The sequence below is a fragment of the Desmodus rotundus genome, chromosome 8, assembly GCF_022682495.2.
Source record: "Desmodus rotundus isolate HL8 chromosome 8, HLdesRot8A.1, whole genome shotgun sequence".
In the NCBI taxonomy this organism is placed as follows: domain Eukaryota; kingdom Metazoa; phylum Chordata; class Mammalia; order Chiroptera; family Phyllostomidae; genus Desmodus; species Desmodus rotundus.
In genome coordinates, this window is record NC_071394.1 from 33,579,953 (window position 1) to 33,596,159 (window position 16,207).

The following is a 16,207-nucleotide window of genomic DNA, read 5'->3' on the forward strand; positions in this document are numbered from 1 at the left end:
TTGTTACTCATGAGTGGTGTTCACAAGTGTTACTGTTCAGTGTTGTATGTAAGATTTAAACTTTGATTCTGAGTCTTGTTAGAAACAAAACAGGACCAGTTTGAACTGTTTCTGTAGTTATCTTTAGCATCTCCAAGACAATCCCTTTCAAGAGCCCCCCAAGCAATAATTATAAGGTTAATTTTTTTCTTCCTTTGGGTTTGGATTAGAACCTCATTTTTAAGTGCTAAAGCTTAAACACAATAAGGTGGTTTCTTTATAATACAGAAATAATACAATGTCAGGAATGAAGGATTTTTGACTGTTTGCAATGAAATGATAAAGAATTGGAAGACTGCCTTGATGCCTGGCTTCTCTTGCACAAATTTGGGCTTTGCTCATGTAGCCCTATAGAGGGAAGAAGAGCCCACAGAAGCTGAGTTGATAGGATGCATACTGAAGTCTGTTCTTGCTGTTATACCTACTAGTACCTCCTGGAAGAATTTTGTTCCTCTGTCTCTGGAGGAGATGAATAGAACACTTCTCAGAGACACACAAGGACTGGGATAATGTTCATTCACCTCCTCCTGGTATAAATAGTCCTCCTGAAAATCTGTATTCTTCCTTAGGGTATGAATTCTCTCTTTTCCTACATGCTGAGTTTAGGGAAACAGGTAGATAGAATTTAGACTAACATATGTTTTATTCTTTTTAATGAGGTATCCTTAGATAGGATATAATTAGTTCTCAATTCCACCTTTGAAACTAGGAGGTTAATCTTCAACCAGAGGGTTATAGTGACCAATAACTTATATAGGAAGCTGAGTCTAAGAGGACACGATACCCACTGGCATGTGGAGAAAGGAAGTTGGGAATGCAGTGAAGCAGCCCAATGGGCCCTGAATTAGAAGAGACAAAAGATGTTCCAAGGTAGGGGGTCTGTATTGAAAAAACAAAAGTGTAAGGACACCATTCAGATATTTTTATGCCAGTGTTTATAAGTTTGGAATATGATATTCAAATTCCTGCAAAGCTGACATTTTGTGTAATATTTACTCTTTTCTTCTTCCTCTGTTTTTTTCTATTTCCTTTCCTTCTCTCTTCCTCTATCTCAACACCTGCACCCACAAACACAAACATTCAAAACACAATCATATATAAACACTGTATGTAATCAGTAGTGACTGTTTTAGCAGGAGACCTTGAATCCTCAAGTAGTGCACTTTGCTAAAGCTAATAATCTCAGTTGCTTCTTGGCTAAATGACGGGATGTTTAACACGAGAGAGATTCACTGAGGAACACCTTTTCTGGACATCTCAGTTAGCTGAACTTTTTTGTCTTCATAATTGATTTTCAGCACCATTGTTTCTCACTGGCAATACAATTACTCCTTGTTGGAACTTGTGAAAATAAAACCATACATCTAGTCAGTTGTATTCAGGGCACTGTTTTTCCTTACCTCAGCTGTGAATATTTAGCTTCTAGCGAGAGGTTAAGGGAGGTGACCTGAAATCTTCCTCACATACTCAGTTGTCCAACATTTTTTTTTGAAGTTCAGTGAAATGATGACTGAGACGTGGCACCAATAATACAGTCCTTAGATTTAGATTCTGTTGCATTGGAATGGCCCATTTTGTGCTCCTTTATCATGGAGATGTAGAGAGTTGGCTGAAACTCAGCATTTAGCCTCTCTTATAGGGAAGGCATGGAGTTATCTATTTCCCTCCCACTACTGAAATCAACATTTAAAACTCAGCAATTTCCTTTTTTTTACATTATCATGCTTGCATTTAACAGCAACTTCCTAGTGATACCGTGATTTTTCCTGGAAGAACAAAAACAAAGAATTACACAAAAGAGAAAGGTGATTAGAAAAACATTCTGGGCAGAAAAGATAAAATGTCAAAAGGAAAGAGATCATGGTGCATTTGGGGAACTAAACATAGATCATCGCAGCTGAAATATAGAATGAGTCAAAGGGGAGTTATAGAAGCAATGAGAAATGAAGATAGTAAGTTAAGAGAGGTCAGGTTATGAAGGGGCTTATAAAATTTATTATAAATTCAGGCTTTATATTGAGGGCAGTAGAGAGGTACTAAATGGTTTTAAACATCTGAGATAGATGGCTGTCTTTCCCCTTTCCAGAAATACAGATATTGTAATTCTCATTATTCTATGTAAATGTATTATTATTCTGGAATTTGGAATAAGTGAATTTTTGTATTGAAATTTAAACTCATTTTGCCTTCTGTGCAGATTTTTTAAAAATCACTCCTTTATGACACTTTAAACAAGTCCTATCAAATGCCTATGGGCCCTCTGTCTGTCCTCCTTGCAGAATTGTCTGTACAGGTCCTCATATCAATAGATGCTGAAAAAGCATTTGATAAGGCACAGCACCCACTTATGATAAAAACGCTCAGCAAAGTGGGAATAGAGGGAGCATTCCTCAACACAATAAGGGTCATATACATGAAACCTATGGCCAACATATGCACAAAAACTAAAAGTTTTCCCCCTAAAGTCAGGAACAAGACAAGGATGTCTGTTTGGGTTAGCTTTTCCTGTGCCCTCTCTAAGGAATGTTTGCTTATTCCAAGATTACCACAAAGTCATCCATGTTTTCTTTTCAAAGCTAATAGCCTTAACTTTACTTTTCGGTCAGTGGTCCATAGACGTGTGTTTGTTCGGATGTCTATATAGAGGTTCATCTTCTTTCCATAGTAGTTTCCCGTTGTCCCAGCATCATTCGTGAAAAAGCTCTTCTTTCACTAATTAACTTGATTTAACTTGGCACCTTATCAAGAATCAATTGACAATTTATATGTGGTTTTATTTTTGTTCCCTGACCTATTTGTCTATACTAAAGTCATTACCACACTGCTTTGATTACTGTAGCTTTATATTAATTCTTGAAATTAGGTTGTGTAAGTTGTCCAATATTTTCCTTCTTTTCTAAATTTCCTTTGCTATTTTAACTTTTTGCATATAGATACTAATTTTATTTTATTTTTTCCACTCAATATTACTCTGTATTAGTTTCAGATATACAGAAAAATGGTTAGAAAAATCATGTACTTTACAAAGCACTCCCCCACCTCCCCACCAACTGCTCCCCACTGTTGGTGGGAATGTTACAGTGTTAACTGTGATTATCCCTGGATTCTATCATTACAAGTTGTAGTGTTTACTTGCAAAGTTCTTTTGGGCTGGGCTGTTTTGCAATCCTCTTTTCTACTTGAGGTTCTTCCCTTATTTAATGCTCTCATACTAATAAAAGGACCTTGATTTTCTCTGTTCTAACTGCCCGGTAACCATATGCTTAAGTATGTGACTTAGAACCTGCATAACTGAAGGGGAAATTTTCATCTAGAACAAGAGATATAATGTCAAGTAACTGTTGAGGGTCATTTCATAACACACAGCACTGGAGGCGGTGCAGTGTTACCCTGCTACTCAAAGTCCGTGGACCAGCAGCATCAGCATCACCTGAAAGCTTGTCAAAAATGCAGACTCTGGCCCACAGCAGCCCTACTGAGTAAGAACCTGGGTTTGGACAAGATCCCCAGGTGAAGGGATGCACATTAAAATTTGAGAAACCTTACCTTGCGGGTGTCCTGCAGTGAGGCAGCAGTATCTGCCCAGGCTATTTCAGCTACAAATAGTATTGAGTTTCTGTCTTCCAGACTTTTTGAATTAGTCCTTATTCCTGCCCATTTGCAGCCTTATCACGTTGATTCTGTGAGACCTTTATATTCTTCCAGAGGTGCGTTTATTTGTTTGTTTGTTTTGTTTAACATACAGTTGGTTTCTATTACTTGCAAATGAGAAAGTCCTAATTGATGCACAAGTTATTTTAATTTTCTTTTAAAACTATCTCTGGAATTTCTATATTTTCTACAATGTTCAGATACTAGTTTTATAATCAGTAAAATAAAGAAGTTATTTTAAGGTGCATGCCTGTTTAAAACCAGAGAGTTGTGAATTTAGGCCATATTGCTTTAGTTTTTCATATTTAGAGAGGAATTCTATTTAAAAAAACCAACATTGTGTTTTGGTGTTATGTCCTCTGCCTACAGTGAGAAGTAAATCAAGTATCTGAGTGGCATTTACTATTGTTTTTGAAAGGATGCTTTCGAGGATATTCTTTATGAATTTATAGTACAGCAGTCCCATTCACAGGGAATATGTTTTAAGGCTCCCAGTGGATGCCTGAAACCACAGATTGTACTGAACCCCATATATACTATGTTTTTTCCTATATAGACATACCGATGATAAAGTTTAATTTATAAATCAGGCCCAGTAAAAGATTAATAACAATGACTAATAATAAAGTAGAACCATTATAAAAATATAGAATATAAGGAAAGTTACATTAACGTCTTTGGGGCCATTATTAAGTAAAATAGCATTACCTGAACACAAGCAGTGCGGTATCGTGATTGTCTCTCTGGTACCTGAGAGGGCACATACATCATGGGAATGCCCGGAAAGGATGATTTATATTCTGGGAAGAGTAGAGGGGAATGGCATAAGATTTTGTCATGAAACTCAGGATGGCACACACAAAGTTATGAGTTACTTATTTCTAGAATTTTCCATTCAATATTTTGGACCATGGTTGACCACGGGTGGGTAAAGGGGACTTCTTCTTTCTGAGGACTCACTGGAACGTTTATCTCATGTCTCAGTGATAAGAGAAGGTAAAGAGCTCCTGAGAACTAGCATTTTACATTTAAAATTTTTGGACCTAAATTGTTAATTCTGGAAGCCAATGTTTTCCCAAAATTTCTTTTTAAAAAAAATATTTATTTTTTGTTTGTTTCATAAATTACTTTATTGTTGTTCAATTACAGTTGTCCTCATTTTCTTCCCACCACTCCCCCCAACCCCAGCCAAACTCACCTCCCTCCCTTGGTTCCACCCTCCCCCTTGGTTTTGTCCATGTGTCCTTTATAAAAATATGGAACGCTTCACGGACTTGCGTATCATCCTTTTGAAGGGGCCATGCTAATCTTCTCTTGTTCCAATTTTAGTATATGTGGTGCAGAAGCGAGCACTCTCAAAGTTTCTTAATGATTCGAATCACCTGGATTGTTTGGTTAACTAGATCTGAAGCAGTAAATCAAGTATCTAAGGGAGGGAGTTGGTAATTTTCATGATCATCTAGCTGTCTGTTTGCTTTCAGTGGCTTGAAATTCAAAGTACACAAGCCTCCCGAGGTAAGGTTTCAGAACCTACGTGCCTGGTGCCCATCTCAGTTCAGTTGCATGAAAATCACTGATAATGGAAATCTGTAAAAGCAAAATAAAATAAAATGAAATGAAATAAAGTACTGTGTAATCTTAACATATGGTCAAACTTTAAAAGCACTCTTTTGGCTGCATTTGAAGCTCACCAAATTTGCCTGGACTTACAATATGTGTTCTAAAATTAAGTTTATCCCTGTGTTTCATTTTACTATCCTGCCATCTTTTTCCTTTTGTTCTGATTAAAAAAATATATACCTGTTCTTAGTTCCTCATAGAAATTGGATAAATGCGTGAACGGGTAAATAAACTGAGCAACCAACACCGATGATCAAATATTCTCTCACATATACTAGAACATCAGGGGGTAAAAGCATCCGCTTTTCCCAAGACATTTTTCTCACTGACAACTCTCTAGTTATTCTGTAGTCATTGCAGAGGATTCAAGCAAACCAGCAAGAGACAGAGGCAGAAGCCTAAACAAAGCTATGCTTGTTATCTGATTTAGGTGCCCAGGGCAGGGCCTGGGGTGGTGAAATGTGAGAGGGGAAAGTAAGCATCCTTTCACAGAAGTAACCAGCTGTCTTCCCTGTTGAGAAGACTGACACTTGATACTGACACTTGATGTCCCCCAGAAATGCTCTGTAATATATCACCAGCACTTGTGACACTGTACAGGCCAAGGACACATTCAAGAGGCTTGAAGAACTTCTGTGGCCATCCCCAACCTACAAATGCTCATGAGACTTTTTTATGATGGCTCATTGCCAACCCCTGCTATGAGCAGGATCCATTACGGTGGTAATTTGTCCCTTGCCTGCATTCTATCAGCAAGCTCCTCTCCTCCACTGATTAAAACTGCTTTCAGAATTCACATTACTCAGCTACAGCCTCTCCAAACTTGTTCCTGGGTTATGACCCAATTCCAGAAGACAGTAGTTAAGCCATTCACCTCTGGTTCCACCCATCTGCTTTTTCACTTTGAAACAAATAGCCATATGGAATAAATCAATAATGATAATAGTTAACATTTACTGATTACTTACCTTAAAGCAAGTGTTTTACATGTATTAACTCATTTTATCCTCACAAAACTATAAGGGGATAGATGCTATGACATTACTTCCACTGTTCAAATGAAGAACTGAGACAGAGAGGCCATGTAAATTACCCAAGGTTGCAGCATAGTGATAGAATTGCCTGGCGTGGAGCCCCAGAGTCCACATGCTTAATCACCGTCCTGTGATCACGTCACTACTGCACATCATACATACAACAGCGTGGGTTTATCTAACTCACCACCTGGGAATTTGCTTATTGCTTACTACACTCCTTCCACTAGAATCCACCCATGCATTGTAACTATGGCTTTTTAGTCATATCTTTTACTCAAACCTCCTCGTCCCTCCCTAGCAGAAGGCCAGAAAGATCCTGGAAGAGCCACTGGTTATTTAAGGCATTCTTAAAACTCCCTTTAGCGTGCCAGAGAGCAGTATACAGCATACAATGACAGGCACCAGGTCTCAGGAGAGAAAATCTGACAGCGAGATACCATCTGTTTCTATTCCTATATGTGTGGACCATCTGCTCTTTCTCAAAATACTGCATGAATGCTACTTAGGGTCATTTAAGATCAGAGGGATCATCAACCTTTCAACTGTTTCTATCCACACACCCACTTTGTTTTCTATCGCTGCCCTCCATGGCTGGCTCACTCACTCCCCACACTTTGCTGCCCCGGTCTGCCTCCAGCCTTGACAATTAGATGGAGAATGAGAACATGTGACAGGAGACATACTGCATTCCCATTCGTATGATAGCTGACACTAGCCCCAGGTAAAATTGAAAGTATACAGCCAAAATTTTAGTCAAGGAAACCTTCCTCTCACAACACAAACATGGAGTCAAAACTTGGGGTCCCCAGTCTTGCGTATGGAAGAGGCGCTAAAGGGAACAGGAGCAGATTACATCTATTGCAGCCCTGGTGCTACAAACCTGGCCTTCACCCATCTTTCTTTCGCTGACTCAAAAAACAAGTCTAAAAAATTAGCTAGAATTTGAAGCAATTACCAGGAGCTCCCTTTCCCACAAATCTCTTTTTCATATGTTTGTTCCCAGCTTCATTTCATTCACTATCTTCTTGCCGCTGGTGGATCTGCACTCCAATACCAGGAGCTGCTTCTGGCCCTGCCAAGGTGTGGTGCCATCTCAGGTGAATTTTTCAGAATCATTGCTAAGGCAGAGTTTATTAGGGATCAACACTTAGGGAAAGAAGGGAAGGAAACAGAATTAGGCTGAAGAAGGTGTTGAACTGCTGTCCTGGCTGATGTGGCTCAGTGTATTGATCACCGACTTGCAAACCAAAGGGTCGCCAGTTCAATTCCCAGTCAGGGTATGTGCCTATGTTGCAGGCCAGGTCCCCAGTAGCAGATGCATGAGAGGCAACAACACACTGATGTTTCTCTCCCACTCTTTCTCCTTCCTTTCCCCTCTGTCTAAAACTAAATAAATAAAAATCATAAAAAAAAAAGAAATTCAACCACTTGCATACCCAACAAAGCCTCTGCTAACTCACAACTCTGGAGGGAATGTTACCCATCAGAATTGTCTTTTGTAGGGCCAAAATGACAAGCCTTAGCTTCTGCCCTAGTCTGAAAACGTGGGATACCTGGGAAGCCTGTGACTTTAGAGGAAGCAGTTCCCTGTAGCTGAGGCAGACCCTAAGGGAGCAACTGGGGACAGTGTGCTGACTGCTCTCACGGGGATCTGGGCAGTGCACCTCTTTGTCTACCGCAGTTGCCCTTCCTGACTCTACTTCCAGGACGGGATCATCAAGTCCCTGGTGTGATATTCTCACTCAGTTTGTTCATCACACAACATTCAGTGAAGACTGATTCCTGACCTGGAGAATTCCACATCTGGGCAGGAGAGATTCGAACTTGAAGGGGATAAACTTAGAATGTCCATGGTGAGTTCTATTCTACCTTCGGAGATTGATGTCTTTGAGTAATTAGAAGGAGCTCTTGGGATTGGTTGTGGTTTTCTGTTTTCTCATTTCTCTCACCTTCACTCAGGGTTTCCTTCATACCCAGTTCCTTGAAGAATCTGGGGTCTTCAGCTTTCTAAAGATTCCCTTTCATCCTGTCCTCTTAGATGGACTACTATTTAGTTCTGATATGACTCATTTCCTGACCAGGGATCAAACCCACAACCTCGGCACTCGGGATGATGCTCGAATCAAATGATCTACCCTGCCAGGGTGAGATGACCCTTTTTTCAAAACTGATTCCAATTCACATCAAACTTTTCCACCAAAGAATTTCTGACTTGAGACCATGAGAATATACACTCTTTGGTGGTCCCAAAAGGATAGCTCAAAATTTCTTTCTTTAGGCATAGAAATTCTTTGAAGTCTCTATATTTTATCTTAAAATTCATGTGAATTTTGCCTTCTACTCTATAAAGTATATATGCTAGTTTTAATATTAAAATAACATTTTAAATTATTAGTGAATAACTTTATTCAGAAAAATGTTTGTACATGGTTTTATGTATGTTATCAAATGACCTTGCATATATCAGCTTGAATTTTATAGAAGTAGGAGGTCATACTTCTGTATCTTGGCATAAATTTCTCATAAAATCATAGAATAAGAATTTAGAATGTATTTCAAGATCAACATACATGCATTGACTTGCATTGTATAATACTTTGTATTTTAACGTGTGTTCAAAATAAAAGTGTAAATTAAAGGATCAATATATTACTTCTACAGAAGGAGAATTTTCCATTAAATCAGAAATTAGATGCTCAATTTAATTCAATATGAACACATAATCTTACCAGGTTATATATAATCTGGAAACATAACTTAAATACAATTAATTAAGGACATTTGTATGAGGAAATAACAATAAACTCTTTGGTTTTAAATCTAAGATTGTGATACCTGGGAAACCACCAAATAGAACTATCACATGGAAGATTGTATATAGAAGACTAGAGAAAACTTAATTTGAGGTTTAAATTTGGGAACCAGGAGCATAAAGCATATCTAAAATGATGAGAATGGATCAAATCACTATAGAAAGAATGAGAAAGGACTCTGAGAAGTAGTAGTATTTAAGAGCTTGAATGGAGCAGGGAAAAATAGTAAGTTACACTTCCAAGGAAAAGCCAAAGATAGCAGTAAAGAAATAGAGTTAATATTCTTACCTCCCTCCCAAAAACACATAGCACCAACTACTTGAGGTAGAAGGGAGTGGTCAACACCACTGAGCTTCTGAGAGAGCTAATAAAGAGTGGATGGAAAGTGTTTACTGGTTTTATTAACAGAGTTTATTTGCACCTTGATCAGAGCAAATTTAGTACAGAACATAGGCTGAAGCACAATGGGGCTCCCTGATGAGTGAATGGGAAAGAAGGAAGCACACGAGAACAAAGGCTGGAATAAATAGACTATATCTGGAAACAAAGAAGTACTGACCTGTTTGTTCCAAGTCTGTGTTAAGTGTTATTTAGCAGTAGCTTACAGAACTGGAACAGGGAAGAGTGAGACCAGAATAGGGAAGAATGCAATTAATTACTGAGTAATTACTGTAAGTAATAAAAATGATAACATATAGTCCCCAATTAGTTACAATAATTATTCTGCTATTCCCTAGGTTTGTGACTATTAGGCAAATCACTTAGCCCTCCTGTGCCTCAGTTTTCTCATCTATAAAATAAGAATTGTAATTGATGTCCACTTCAAAGGCTCAATGAAAACTAATGAGATAGTATATACAAAGTGCTTTGGACAGTTTCTGGCCTCTATGAAATATTCATTAACCAGAATATTATCATTATCATTAGTAGTAGTATATACAATTAAAATGACACATTTGTGGTACTAAAACAAAGAGTATTTCTTTGTTTAAATTATAGCCACTGGATTACCTAGCCCCCAGAAGGAAAGGATATTTGAGAAAAGTTCAAAGATGTTAGTTTTCCCATTTCTTCCTTCCCTTAGTTCCTGGTCACTTCTACTTTCTGTTTTTATGAGTTTGCTTATTCAAGTAAGTAAAAATTTAACGTATGTAAAAATTATTTTTGGAGCTCCCTCCCATTGCCTCCTCACAAAATTCAGGAAATAGATGGTGGTGATGATTGTGCAACATTGCAAATGTACTTAATTCCACTGAAATGTACACCTAAAATGGGAGGGGGAGAGGGACAACGGGGCAAAGAAGGGGAAGGGTCTAGTCAAGAAACATGTATAAAGAACCCATGCTAACAGACAACAGGGTGGGGATTGACTAAGGGAGTGGGGAGTGGGCAGGGCAGGGGAGAGTAATGGGGGAAAACATTGGGACAACTGTAACTGAACAACAATAAAAGAATTTCTCTAAGGAAAAAAATTATTAGTTTTAACCTTTCTTCTCAAAAGACAAGGTTACCTTGGAGAAGTCATGTCAAAACTTTTTGGAATCATTGTACTTATCTCTAAAATGGAGTCAGATGAACATTTCTTGGTTTTATTCAACCTCCAAGGTTTGTAACTATAGCATTCACGAAACTTAAGAAAAATGAATGAAATAATACCGCAGAAAAGACTAAACATTCCAGGAGCATACTTTATTATGGGTAGAAAACCAATCATGTCCAATGATAATTTCATATAAAATATAAATACACATATTGATGTAGCTGACTAATTTTTTGATCCCAAATAAAATTATGATTTATAATTTTTCAGAGGACTGGAGCTTATTAAATAGAGTTGGGAATATGGTCAGCCACTAGACACATATGGCTATTTCTATTTAGTTAATTAAAATAAAGTGAAAGTTCAGTTCTTCAGCTACAGTATTTACATTTTAAATACTCAGTAGTCACGTGTGGCTAGTGGCAGATACAGAACATTACATCATTTCAGAAAGTTCTATTGAACAGTGCTGATTTCGAGTATTCTTCATTCCTTGTACAGTATATTTCTGGATATTTTACGAGATATTTCTTTCCCTAGCTTCATCTTTCAAATTATATTAGTAAATGACCAAATCTGGAACAGATACTGGAGTGTCATCTTTTTCTTAGTATTTAAAAATTAAAAACAAATTTATTACAATTGACATACACAATTATATTAAGCCTCAGGTATGCTGCATAGTGGTAACACTGATAGACATTTATATCACTTATGAATTGATCCCCCAATAAGTCTTTCACCCACATTTCACCATGCATAGTCATTACAATATTATTAACTACATTCCCTAAGCTGTACTTTATTTCCTCATGATTTTCTAACTGCCAGTGTGTGCTTCCTAATCCCTTCACCTTTTTCACCCAGCTCACCAAACCCCTCCCACCTGGCAACCATCTGTTTATTCTCTGTACTTATGAGTTTGCTTCCATTTTGTTTGTTTTCTAGATTCCACATACAAGTGAGATACCATGGTATTTATCTTTCTCTGTATGACTTACTTCACTTAACATACCCTTTAGGTCCATACATGTTGTCACGAATGGTAAGATTTCATTCTTTTTTATGGCTGAGTAATATTCCATTCCATGTATGTTCCACTTCTCCTTTATACATTCTTCTTTTGATTGAATCTTCTGGCCATTAGTGTGCATGAGCCTCTGAAAATGTTTTGGGCTAGATGTGTGAATTGAGTGGGGCAGATCTCAAAGAACCATAAGGTGGGGTGACAGTTTTGTTAGCCAAGTTGCTGCAGACTAAAATGTGGCATCTGTCAGCACCTGCAGACTTTTGGGAAGAGGGCTCAGGAAAGAAACAATGACACTCGTCGACATTTCTGCCTGCACCTGGCTGTGTGGTGGGAGGGCTCAACAAAAGAACAACAACAACTATTGGCACTTTAGTCCCAGAGAGTGCTGCCTCTTCAGGTCTCACCCTGAAGCCATACAATTCAGTTCCTCCCCATATATCCCTTGCTCTTCTCGAGCTGCTGTCTCTTCTCTGGAGCTTAGGTGAGCATATGTGGACAAGTGAGTCTGTGTGTGGGCCCTTTAAGAGGACCTCTGGATCTACAGAAGTTCTCCATCTCATTCTGTCTGCATCCCTGCTGATTTTCACAGCCAACTATTGTGAGGCCTCCTCTTCCTGTCACTGGTGCTCTGAGCTGGGGAGCCTGGTGTGGGTCTGAGACCCCTCACTCCTCAGAGGGTACTCCACTGCCAAGATATCACTCCCAAATCTTAATTGCCACATGAGTGTACGGGACCAGCCTGTTTCTTGTCTCCACCCTTCCTACCAATCTTGATGTGGCTTCGTTATGTCCTTAGTTTTAAGAATTCTGCTTAGCTAGTCTTCAGGTGGTTTTCAAGTGTGGCTGTTCTATAATTTAGTTATAATTTTGATGTGGTCATGGAAAGAGGGAAGCGCAGCATTTACATACCCTGCCATCTTGACCAGACGTCTGGAGTAATAAAACATGCAAGTACTAAACCATCATCGCCTGCTAGTATTTGTTTAATTATTTTTAAGACACACACCTAAATAATATATATTTAAGTAGAAATATGCTATGACAATTCTTCCAGACATGTTATTTTTACTTTTAAGCAGTTTTTGATGACTTCTACTATTTATTGTCACTTAATTGCACCTAGAAAGCATAACAAACTCATGGAGTTCTAAGAGAGGAAGCCAGCAGTTGAAGAAACATTGTTGTCATCTCATACTCATTTGAAAATAGACTTGTAAGCCAGGCATAAGACATAATATTATTTGATTTACATTATGACAGAAGCCAGTCATGGCTTAATTAATTCAGGATTGTTTTCATGTTGATTCTGTGGGACTGATCTTTTAATAGAAACAATGTATAAATAAATAAGGTTCAGAAATGATGTTCAATATTGGTGGTGGTAAGGCGGAAAGCTGTTGAGAACTAAGATCTACAAAATATCGTCTTTCCATGAGAGACAAAACCCGGCTGAAGACAGATGCTCATAAGACCCCAGCTTTTTTGAAGAGGACAGCTTTATAAATAGATGCACAATAACAGCAGACAGCTGTTCAAAATAATTGTCAGGCCATATTTGGTGATGACAACCCGAAGAAAGTCATCAATGCAATTATTTCACACCAGATCGGTCCAGGGGATCTGTTGAACCCTCTTGCCTGTTGTGAGTGAAATACTCATTATTCTTGAAATGCCAATGTGGCTTGCTCATTTTTTTCTAATAAACAATGACTTCAACAACAATTGTGTCGTTGTAACATCATTAATACCTTAATCAGATACAATTAGCCCAGTATATTAAAGTTTCAAACATGGGAGGCTAAGGTTCAGTAAACTTAAGTCTATGAGATATGCTCTGTCTCAACATTAAAGACCTCATTCTTAACACGTTAGTTGTTTCAGAAAAGCGTACCAACTGACTGTAAATCAAGACAAAGTCCTTTTAATAATGTCTCGATTACTTTATCATGACATACATAGATTTTCCCAATACTTCTAAACTCCTTCAGCAGTTCCCCAGATGCATTTATTTTATAACTACTAATGTTAGTCATCACTCATTCATTTCCTTCTATTACCTCTCCTGTGCCCTGGATTTTTCTCTTCTCTCCCAACCCTTTCTGTTCAAAGACCCAGTTCAGTTAGATAACTGTCCATTTATTTCAATGCTAAACCAGAGTTTAATAAACTTTTTAGATCGTCATTGGACTTGTGTTAAAATGTTATATTATTTGATTAACATACTAATCACACTTCTCCTGAGACATTTGCAATAGAATGATTCCTGTGAGGTTTAAACAGGTACTTGTAGTAGGTTGGCTTACTCCTTGAAAACAAATCAGACTTCCATGGCACCACATCACAGGACAAATATTCAAGGATAAATTGTGTTTATCAACAAATATTAACTCAGTGATAATTATATGTGTAGTGGAGACAAGGTATGGCATTCCAGTGGGCAGATTTGCTAAGTAAAATAAAATGTTCTTTCAAACTTTGAATTGTGCAAAAACAATGAGTCTTTATGCTTTAAAATGATGCTGGAATAATTTGCTTACCTTTAGTTTTGGCATATATATTCTTCGTACCCTCATCTCTGCCTTTAGATACTGTTTCCTGAATAAATGTTTTGGTTTGGAGATGTTCATTACACAAATAAATATTTCCTGAGCACCATATGTACAAGTAACTGTGCTGCTGGAAGGTAGAGCACAAATGTGAAAAATGCCTGAAGATATTAAATAAGACCTAATAACTGGAGAGATATGCCATGCTGGCGGCTTAGAAGACAACACAGTAACACACCAATTTTCCTTAATTTGCCTATAGATTTAAAGAATCTTAATCAAAACCTAAGCAGGCTTTTGGGTAGAAATCGACAAGTTGATTCCAAAATTTATATGGAAATGCAACTAATGTAGAACATACTTCTTCTAGATCTTTTGTGTGTGTGTGTATATGTAATTTACATGCACATGTAAATAATTAACAGGTATGTCTGAAATTAAAAATGAGAAATTAAGACACTTTAATTATATTTTAACTGTCAATAACATTTTTTAAAGATTTTATTTATTTATTTCTAGAGAGAGGGGAAGGGGAGAAACATCAATGTGTGGGTGCCTCTCGCGCGCCCCCTACTGGGGACCTTGCCTGCATCTAGGCATGTTCACTGACTGGGAATTGAAACAGTCCCTTTGGACTGTGATTTACATGGCCAAAATTTATAACATTTTCATTCTGTTTTCTAGTCATAAGTTCATAGTTGCTTAGTTTTATTTCTATATATTATATGACTTAGTGATTATCAACAGTATTTTAACCACAGAGTTTCCTTACCTCAGCTTTTTAAAAAATATATACATCACTTGGTCAGCTAGATTTCATCCTATAGAACTATTTTTTCATTAAAATTCATAGATACAGTACTTCCTGAGCTTCTGTGTACTTGAGAATATTCATCTCTTGACTTTATGTCTGGAGGACAAATTCCTTAGTTCTAAAATTCTTTTGTCACAATGTTACTCAGATCTTACAGATATTGTTCCATCCTTCTGGCAATGAATTTGTGAGACTTTATTATTTATATTTCTGCTTGAAAGTGACTTGCTTTAGAAATTTATGTTTATTGCATATCTAGTATGTCTTTCAAGCTGTAGATTTGGGTCTTTATTTCAGAAAACTTGTCTTCTATTTGTGTCTGTTAAATTTATGTATGTATGCATTTATTTATTTTAGGATGTCTATTTATTTACTTATTTATTTTTTTAAGAGTTCACAAAGTGTTTATTATTAGTAATTCCTCCACAGAAGTACTACATAAAGCAGATCCCACAACCATTTGAGCTACAAGTGAGGGTTCCTCATCTCTTGGCTCTACAAGGTAATGTATCTGTTACATTTATAACATTCATTTTTTTCTTTGTTTTTCCAGGAATATAATCTCCTTTGTCATCTATAGCTATCATATTCACCTTAATTCTTTTTATAGCTTTTTATTTTCTATTTCATACTTTTATTTTATTGTGCTTCTTCATATTTGTTTTTCTTCAATAATTGTTAGTACTTCCATTTCTTTCTTAAGATCCATCAACTCTTTCTGCTTTCTATTTCTGATCACCTTTGTTTCTCTCTTCCTTTGTTTCTTTTTCTGTCTTTCTTTTTTTCTCTCTTTGATTTTTTTTTGTTAGAAAGGCTATAGTAGTAATTTCAGAGAGCTATTTTTATTTCTATTGTACTATCCCCTCATAGTTTTCTTTCTACATACTACTTATCTTTAAATGTGAATTCTACTCTGACTACTTACTTGCCAATGAAAGAGGAGTATTAAGTTGATTCAGCTTGATTGTGTATAAATGGTAACATTTAAATCACATTTATGGTCTTTAACACCCTTTCAACACATTTGTTATTATGTTATCCTGGGTGCCTATCTTCTTTGGTTTTTGTTACTTGGGAGATCAGAGTAGCCTATAGTGAAGCTCCTTAAATAATTTGC

At 37.1% G+C, this 16,207-nt stretch overlaps 1 non-coding gene across 1 annotated transcript; it reads right to left on the reverse strand.

Annotated features, from left to right (window-relative positions):
* Positions 1-4,940: 4,940 nt before the first annotated feature.
* On the reverse strand, positions 4,941-5,043 carry LOC112315800 (U6 spliceosomal RNA). Its single transcript, XR_002975940.1, has one exon. It is a non-coding gene; the product is annotated as a U6 spliceosomal RNA (small nuclear RNA).
* Positions 5,044-16,207: the final 11,164 nt, after the last annotated feature.